The sequence below is a fragment of the Antechinus flavipes genome, chromosome 3 (genome assembly GCF_016432865.1).
Source record: "Antechinus flavipes isolate AdamAnt ecotype Samford, QLD, Australia chromosome 3, AdamAnt_v2, whole genome shotgun sequence".
In the NCBI taxonomy this organism is placed as follows: domain Eukaryota; kingdom Metazoa; phylum Chordata; class Mammalia; order Dasyuromorphia; family Dasyuridae; genus Antechinus; species Antechinus flavipes.
The window spans coordinates 26,722,018-26,731,471 of NC_067400.1; positions in this window are offsets into that span (position 1 = coordinate 26,722,018).

Genomic DNA, 9,454 nt, shown 5'->3' on the forward strand with positions numbered 1-9,454 from the left:
ATGGACAGGTCCAACAAAGAAAGTAAAAAAAAAAAATCAGTCTTGTAATTGATTAAAAAAAAAAACAACTTTTCAGTTGTTTAATGAGCTGCTGCTATGATAGGATATGCTAATTAAACTATAGTGGGAGACACCTGAAAGAAATTTCCTGGATTTATAGTTCTTTTCAGAAAAAAAAAAAAAGATGGTAGACTAATAAAAAGTAACAAGTTAAACAAAGAAGTTTCCTTAAAAGGGGGAAAATAATAAATATATCCATCTTGTTTTCTGGTGGACAGCCTGATAAATCAATGGAATTCCTAGCTGGGCACCATGTTGTTATGAAGAGGCTTTGGTTAAACTCTTAATACTAGAACTCATGAGCCTCAGGACATGGAATACAGATATATATCAGCCCATTGCTCTGACAGTTAGTGGCCAGATAGCATGGCTTAACAATTAGATAGCTGGGCTCTAAATCACAAAGACTTAAGATTTGGATCCTTCTTTCTCTCACCTATGCAGACTTCCTGAGCAAGTCTTTTAACTACAACAGTCAAGACCATGATCCAAATGTTAAAACACTGATATAGGGATTTTGCTTCTTAGACTCTAGTTGTCTCAAAGAAATCAAATCTGATTCTGTCCCGTTCCAATCAGTGGTTGCATTCAAATAAAAGTACAATCGTGGTATAATAGAAAGTAGAAATGTATCTAGATTTAAAAGCTTTGGGTTCAGTACCTGATACTGGATAATTTAACTTGGTCTCAGTTTTCTCATCTATAAAATGTTGGAAGCAGGAGGAGTAGGTTGGTGACTCAGTGGATGGAGTGCTCAGCCTAAGGTCAGGAAGACCTGAATGCAAATCTATCCCTAGATACTAGCTGTGTAAGTCCAGGAAAATCACTTCTGCTTGCTTTAATCCATTGGAGAAGGAAATGGAAAGCCACTCCAGTATCTTTACCAGGAAAATCTCTTGAACAGTACTGACATGAGACGGTCCACAGGATCATGATAAGTCAGCCACAACTAAATGACTGAACAACAATTAAAATTAGGTGACTCTGAGATCCTTCCAAGTTCAAGGGCCTATAATCACATGAAGAAATATTTACCATGTGATTCCAATAGGCAGAACATTGTGTTAGGAGCCAGGTCCTGTAGGAAGGTGGAGAAACTACAAATTTTACAAAATTTAGAGAATTCCATTCAATTTGACAAATATTAAATATCTAGTTTAATATAAGCATAGTAACAAAATGTTATATATAGGGGTATAACAAAAATGACAGAGGGCCTGCTCTCAAAGAATTTACATTCTTCAGGGAAATATACATCTATAGAATTAAGCCTATACATATACATCTAAGAAAAAAGCCTATTCAGAATTATAGCAAAAAGTTTCAAGAGAAATCAGGCCAATTAATAATTAGGAAAAAGAATCATAGGAACTCTTGAGGAAGAGGTAGAACCCAGATAGACTTTGGGAAAAACATTCCAGATTAGATGGAGCAGCACACAAAGCTTTCTTAAAGAATGCATCGTAGATCTGGATAATCCATTGTGCAAACATATGGAAGTGGAGATCAAGATGATGATTATTCATAGGAAAACATGAAGCTGAAAAGGAAAGAGAAAGAGAAAGAGAAAGAGGAGTAAGGAAAGAACAAACAAAGAGGCTTTTTTTTTAGTGTTTTAAAGCTTGCAGTTATTCCTTATCCCCATGAAGAACTAGTATCATTCTAGTTCTAGAACTAGTTGTTGGTACAATCCCCATTTTTCTGGTGAAGAAAATGAAGTCCAAGGAATTTAAATGAATTTCTAATGGTTGACAGCAGGAGCGCCACATTTGTACTACAACTAGAAGGTCAGTTTGACTGTAATAAGCAATGAATGAAAATAGATAATATGAAATATAAAGGAAAAGGAGATGGGAGCCAGATTGTGAGGGGGTGAGAAAGTGATTGTTGTATGCCAAATTGGATTTTGTCTTACTGGTAATAGAGTGATAGATGATTTTTTTTTTTTTTTGCTGAGGCAATTGGGGTTAAGTGATTTGCCCAGGGTCACCCAGCTAGAAAGTATTATGTCTGAGACCAGATTTGAACTCGGGTCTTCCTGACTTCAGGGCTGGTGCTCTACCCACTGCACTACTTAGCTGCCCATGTAATAGATGATTTTTGGATAGAACTTGATTAATTTTTATATTTTAAGATTAACAATTTGATAGCTGTGGAGATAGTTTAGAAAATGTAGAGAAAGATGGGAAAGACGATAATCATTTAGAAGACTATCACAGTAGTTCAAACAAGAAGTAACATTTGCCTGAAGTAAGCAAGGGGCTGTACAACCTAGAGAAAGATGTTATCAATGTGGGATGTGGGATTTGATGTGGGAATGGAAGATGAGGAAAGAACTAAACATAAACCTCTTCTAGAAGACTAACAAGATGGTGGCACCTTCACCAAAAATGGACAAAGTGGGAAGAGAAATGAATTTGATGGGAAAAGTACCAAATGGCATCTTGGAGTTTGGGATGTGCCATAATCTCTTTCCCCAAGGAGCTTACTGGTTAGAAAACCTGACTGGTGAAAATGACAAAGCATTACTCATCGTACATAGATTAAACTGTGAGTTGAATTTCCTTTGGCCAGATAGCATTTTAAGAACCCCAAAACACCTACATCTTGGTTATTGGGGCACTTTGTTAGTGATCTGATCATATTTGAAAGGGCATAGTATTTACCCCAAGGATAGACCTCCACCTAGATTGATAGATTACTTAATACTTGTCCAATCATATGTTTTTCTGTAGGTAACTGGATGGTTTGAGCTTGTATCTGTCATTCTGTCCCTGTTGACAAGCACTTAGAACAGAGTAAAAGTTGTTCAGACCTATAATTAGCCAGCCCTGATATTTTCAACTTTGCTTGCTTTTCATTTTTAAAGAAACTTAAAGGTACAAATTTTCATGTGTCAAAACTATTTGAGCTAGCTTTCAACAGTGAAGATAGATTTCCTAGGGTTGGACCCTTAGTTGCATGGGGAAAATATTAAATAGACTGAACTTTTCAGTAAACATCTTTTAACTGTGTTCCAAGTGTTGAGTGATGCAAACATTTTGCTGATGACACTCTTAAGGAGAATACAGTCCTATTTATTTTTAAAATATTAATTACAACAGGTTTGTGTACCAGTCCCTATTCTCAGGGCTGAAAGACTATTTAGTAATAATTGTTCATAACTATAAAATACATTAAAGTTTACAAATTATCCCATTTGACCCTTGAAACAACCTTGAGAATACAGTTAATATTCCCATTTTTTGCAGATGAGAAAACTGAGGCTAAGAGAAGGTAAATAATCTGCCTAAAGGAGTCATGAAGCTTGTATGCAATATGCGATTCAAACTGAGATTTCCCAGACTCCAACTCAGCATGCTTATCCATTACTCCTGCTTCTCCGCTAACACCATATTTCACAACTCTCCTAAGAGAGAAGTGGTGATAGGCAATATGTTCTTAATTGTTAATAACAAAATTGTACCTCCTTTACAAATATATTTCCAAACCTACAAAGCCAGAGATTTTAGGGTTCCCAAGTCTAACTCTAGTCAACAAAATGGATCTTTCAAAAATTCAAGTTACATGTTTATATCTGCATTTATAGACACACATACACACACACGCAAGTTCTGTAATCACCATAATGTGATACTTAGAAAAATGAATGAGTCTAAACTATCAGACTCATTTAAAATACATCATGCAGAACTCACCAAGAATGCGCGCGGCATTTTAAAAAAGGCCTCTATTTGGTGATAGCACAGAGCATTTTTCTAAACATCCTGTTATGGTGCTTACATAATTTAAAAACCTAGTTATGCTGCATAATGAACTGTAAAAAAACTGATGGGTTATAAAGGATAATATGTTTTAGCATAGAGAACAGATGAAAAGCTGTTCCTGAAGATGTCGGCTTTTACATAAACACTAGTGTTCCAAAGATAGAAATAGAAAGATTTGGGGAAGGGGGAAAATGGGGAAGAATCCTCTCAGATAGGGAAATCCACGGGGTACCAGCAAATCTTTTGGAGAAAAGGATAAAGGTTAAAAGGAGCCATCTTTAAAAGAGAGGGCTGTTCATTGGCCCAGCCTTTGACAATACTATTAAAAACAATACTCACAATAAGAAGCAATGCCACCTCTATAGTTTACCTATTTCCGTTGGGTTAGTTTTTTGTGGTCATAGAAAACTGAAAAGTCAGCCATGGTGGAATGGAGAAAGAGTCAGTCATTGGACCAAGAAGAAGTGGTCTGTGCCAATTTTACTTCTGCTGCATATGGACTGTTTGATCTTGAGCTAGTCACTTACTCAGAGTTCTAGGCAACTTTCTAAGACCATAAATCCATTATTGAAAAATTCCTATATTGATGAAAGCACACATTCATTCTTAAAAAGAAAGAATGAAGAAAGGAAGGAAAGGATGAATGAAGGAACAAACGAAGGAAAAAATAGCAAAAAAGAGGGAAGAAAAGAAGGAAGGAAGGAAGGAGAGGAAGAAAGGAAAAAGAGGATAAGAGAAAAATAAAGGAAAGGAAAAGGGAATGGAAGAGAGAGTGAAAAAGAAGAGGGAAAGAAGGGAGAGAGAGAAGGAAGGAGTAAATAAATATATCTGTTGGAATACACAGGAGAGCTGCTGAAATACACGGGAGCCACCTATCAGTTGCTGCTTGGAGATCCAACTCAGAATGATCTCTTGTGAGAGGATGATACAAGGAGATTGAAAGGCAGTAGCTGTTCTCTGACTTCTCTGACTGAGAGGCCGTTGTGTTGTCTGACCTATCTCCTCATCCCTCTGCCTCCAATTTATCTCATTCCCAGTCCACAACACCTGTGTCAGCAAAGGCTGCCTTGCAGCTCCTTCAGATGTTATGATCCACAACCGTGGAGGCTCTCGGGGAATTAACCTACCCCTTAACATATATCAATTAGAGTGATTAGGCAATTGAAGATAATAATGAAGTCACTTCTGAATTTTCATTGAAAAATCCACATTCTCTTAAATGTTTTTCAAAGATCTTACTTTCCAATGATGGTGGGGATATGTATAAATATATACACATATATATGTCATGCTATTTGTAGGAAATTAAGCTAAGCACTTTACGATTCATTTTCATTTTGTCCTCACGATAACCTACAACATAGGTGCTATTTTTATTCCCATTTTGCAGGTGATAAAACTAAGGCTGACAGAGGTTAAGTGATTTCTCTGAGACACATAGCCAATAAGTATCAAGCTGGATTTGAACTCAAGTCTTTCAGACTCCATGCCTAGCTTTTTGTCCACTGTACCTCTCCAGATATGATAATTCTTCTCGATCTCTTGGCTTGTTTTTCCCAAGTTCTCTCATAAGTTTTTTTGTTTTTTGCTTTTTGTTCATTTGTTTTTATGAGCTCAAGAATACTCAATGATTCCTAGTAAAAAGAACATGGTCTGGGAGTCCAGAGATTAAGTCTTGAATCTTGATCCTGCACTTATGTGACTTCAAGAAAGTCATTTTTATTTCTGGGACTGCCTTTTCTCATCTGAAAAATGAAAATATTGCACTAGATTCAATCCAATCCAGTAAGCATTTATGAAGTGTTTACTTTATACAAAATAGAAAAATAAAGGGCATAATCAGAGAGATAGCCACAAGGACTTGATGATTCAAATCTCAATTCTGATAAATGCTGACATCATGATGCTAAAAATGACACTTAACTTTTCAGTGTCCCTTCCAGTTAAGTTCCTCAGGTTCTTAAGTTCTAAGTTCTTATATATTAATAGGGGAAATTCCTTGCCCTCCATGCTGATGAAATAACAGACCCCTTCTAGATAGATACATAAATAAATGCATGCATATAGATAAATAAATAGAAAGATGGATGGGTTGATATAAATGAATGTATAGAGACAGATAGATTGAAAAATAAAGAAATATATGGAAGCATGGATGAATAGATAAAAATGGAAAGGTTAGATACATAACAAATTAGGTAAATAGTTATTCAAGGAACTGTTTTTGGTATAGAGGAATGCAAAGATAAGTAAATGAATAGATTAATACAAAACTAAGTTGATTAGATAGGATAGATAAATAGACAGACAGATGGATCATAGAGATAGAGAGATAGATGAATGGGATAGATGGATGGTAGATGAATCGATGGTTAGTGGATGGTGGATGGTGGATGGTAGATGGGTAGGTAGATGAGATAGATAGATAGATAGATAAAATTTTAAACAAAATATCTCCTGCCTTCAAGGAGCTACATTCTAAAGGATGACCACAAAGATCTTCCCTCTAACTTCTATGTCAGAAGGTATGAATTTTAAAATTATAGAACGTTATAGATTGTAACATTCCATGACATCTTCTAGTTTGGACATTGTACAAATACTATACTGCATCAGGAAAAAGAAAAGAATTTTACATTAGCACATAATACAATTCACAATTATATTGGTCATCAATAGGACTGTATGGTTGGTTCGAGTAGATGCACGGCAAGTAGGTTGTATCACTTTGGCTATGTTTTTGAAGACATTTTAGTGAGAAAATTTGGACTTCTTACAAAGACTGAATGGACCATTTCCTATTTATAGAAATTTGTGTTTCTCCCCAAATGATCACCTGTGTCTAAGAGTGATGTTGATGATATAATGATGTCACCGGGTATTTTAGGTGAGAGCTTTTGTAATGTGATTCACGATTCAAGATTCATGATCTTGTTTGATTAAAAACAACATGTAGATATTTTGTATCAATCAGCTAAGAGATCAATTGATTTCGTAAAGTCAAACAAGAGGTGATTATGAACCAGGATTTGAATTCAGATCTTCCCAAGTCAAATCCAAGACCATATTCATTTCATTATATTATTTATATTGGAAAATAACTAATAGCTAATTACAAGGAAGACTTTTCTGTGTCTTTTGTCTTTTACAAAATTTGATTATAAACATATAACCAGATTGAACATTTTAATTTAATTAACATTTGATTTAGTTCAATCAAATAATCCCCTATGTTGATTTTTTCATTGAAATAATAATTATGTCAATGGGGTCATCAATCGAGTCCAAATCATTATTTTTAAAAATGAGTAAACCATTTATATTTACAGTTATATTCTAACCATCTTCTTCCAAAATGAGCATGACTGAAGTAATGAGTCCAATCTATTTGGACCATCTGCTTCTTTCTGAAATATTCACCTTGAAGGAAAACTGTTGGCGATAGGCAGTGGAATTCTCCCAACAGCCTCTGGCCCGATTCTCATCTCTTCCCTGATGCCTAAAGCTTGGTTCTTTCTTGTCACTCTCTTCTATAAAAGCAGGGCCCTTATCTAAATCAGGGCAAAGAAAGAACGTGTGTCACAAACTTACCGAACAACAATTAAGAATCTAATCAGGTCCCGCGGCCCTCGCCTCAACGGCATACAGGAAGTGAGATGGAGGAAATTCATCTCCATCCCGGCACGAATGGGAAATCTGATTTTCAAAGTTGCTGTAAGATAAATTGTATTTAAATAATACATCTCCCATTCACTCCAGCAGTGAGACACATTCCCCTTACCAATCTGGTTCCCAGCAGGCAGTCCAGTCTGATGAAGTATCAGCAAAATGTCAGCTCCCACTGAGAGGAACAACTGAGTGGAGACAGTGAGCAGTGACAGGCCTTTCAAAAAGCTATTATACAAATTCACATTTTCAAATAAGGATGTGTACGCGCTTGCATGTATATATGCATATATATGACATATGCATTCATTGTTCGATTAGCCACATGAATAGATAGAAACTTTGGTACAAGAAATCTGAAGCTGCCAGTTTTGGCACATGTGGCTTTGAAGCCAGATTTATCTTACTAATTATATTTTTCCTTAACTGATATTCAAATTAGCCTGTGCTTGCGACCAGGAAAATCTGGGTACAAATCCTGCCTCTGAAGTTTACTAGTTGCATGACACCCTAGGCAAATCATTTAATCTTGAAGTGTCCCAAGGAAAATGATGGATATCAGCACCTCCTCTAAAACTATAGCCTACAGAAGAGGGGCTGGTCTTTACTGATCAAAGACATTTCTTTATAATAAGATGATATCTCTAAAATATTTTCTAAGCCTTGAATGCGACTTTTTCTCAAGCTCTAGCCTGGCACTGAAGTCACCTTCTAGGTTTTCATACTTCCTCTTGCCCCTGGTTACTCTGGGCAATACTTCTCCTAAGGCCATTTAGGATATATTATTATTACCTGCCATGAAGTGGGGGCTTAAGAAAGGACCAGAACAGTATAATCACCCCCCCTCTCTCTACTGATTTGTCTTCAGAGATTTTTATCCTTTATCAATCATTAGCCTATTCCCATCCCATTGTATTCTGCCCATTCTAATGATTCTGAATTCTTGGCTTTTAATATCCCAATGGCTCTTCCTGTGCCCAACTCTCTGCCTCCTCACACCTATTCACCTTGACCCTTCCCACAATGTTTCATTACAAACATCCTTCCATTGTGTCTTCTGGAATTTCTGCTTAATAATTAACATACTAACTTTCACCTTTCACCTCTTCCTTTTTAATTCTTTTCATTTTCTGGTAATAACTGATACCTGTTTTCCATTTAATAACACAGGTTCCTTTACCACCCTTTCCCCATCTAACCTTGCTTTCTCTTATTTCCCTACTTACTAGTGTTGGTGAAGCATTTGCAATATACCTTGCTCTTCCTTGCCTTCTAGTATCATTTATCAATAATATCCCCTCCTTTGAAGTTCATGCTACTTAAATTTATCATCCAATGCAGATCCTGGGCTCTGTCAATATCTGAGGCATTATCCATCCTTCTTTTATTAATTCAATAGCTGTCTCATTGTTCCTTTCTACTTCTTAACCCTTCCCCTCAGACTAGGGGTCTCCACTATGGCTGTGGATACTTCCTCAATAACCCTAACTTGCCACTTTCCCCATCTACTCCCTTCCCTTGATGTACTTCTCTACTTCAGCTACACACATAATCATATCTTTCATTTTGGAATCACTTACAATTATGCCATTTTATATTGATGAGCTCTAAGATTCATTTATCTAATGAAAATTTTTATATTTCTATCATTTCATATACTTTACAACCCATACTCCTGTTTCTCATTGTCATTCTTAATGCAACTCTCTCCAGTTCTTTCCCAGGTAATCACCTTTGCACTAACTAATCTATAATCTCCTCTTTGCTGTACCTCAGACCTTTAGTGAATTATTTTAATTCTACACTATCCTCTCCTCTTGAATGCTTCACCTCCATGTCTTGTCCCTGATCATGTCTTACCACTTCCAAATCCCTGATTATTTCACCAGTCTCCTTCTTTACTTATCCTACTGAACTGAGCTGAAAGAAATGACAAAACCATTCTGATTGGGTCCAGTATA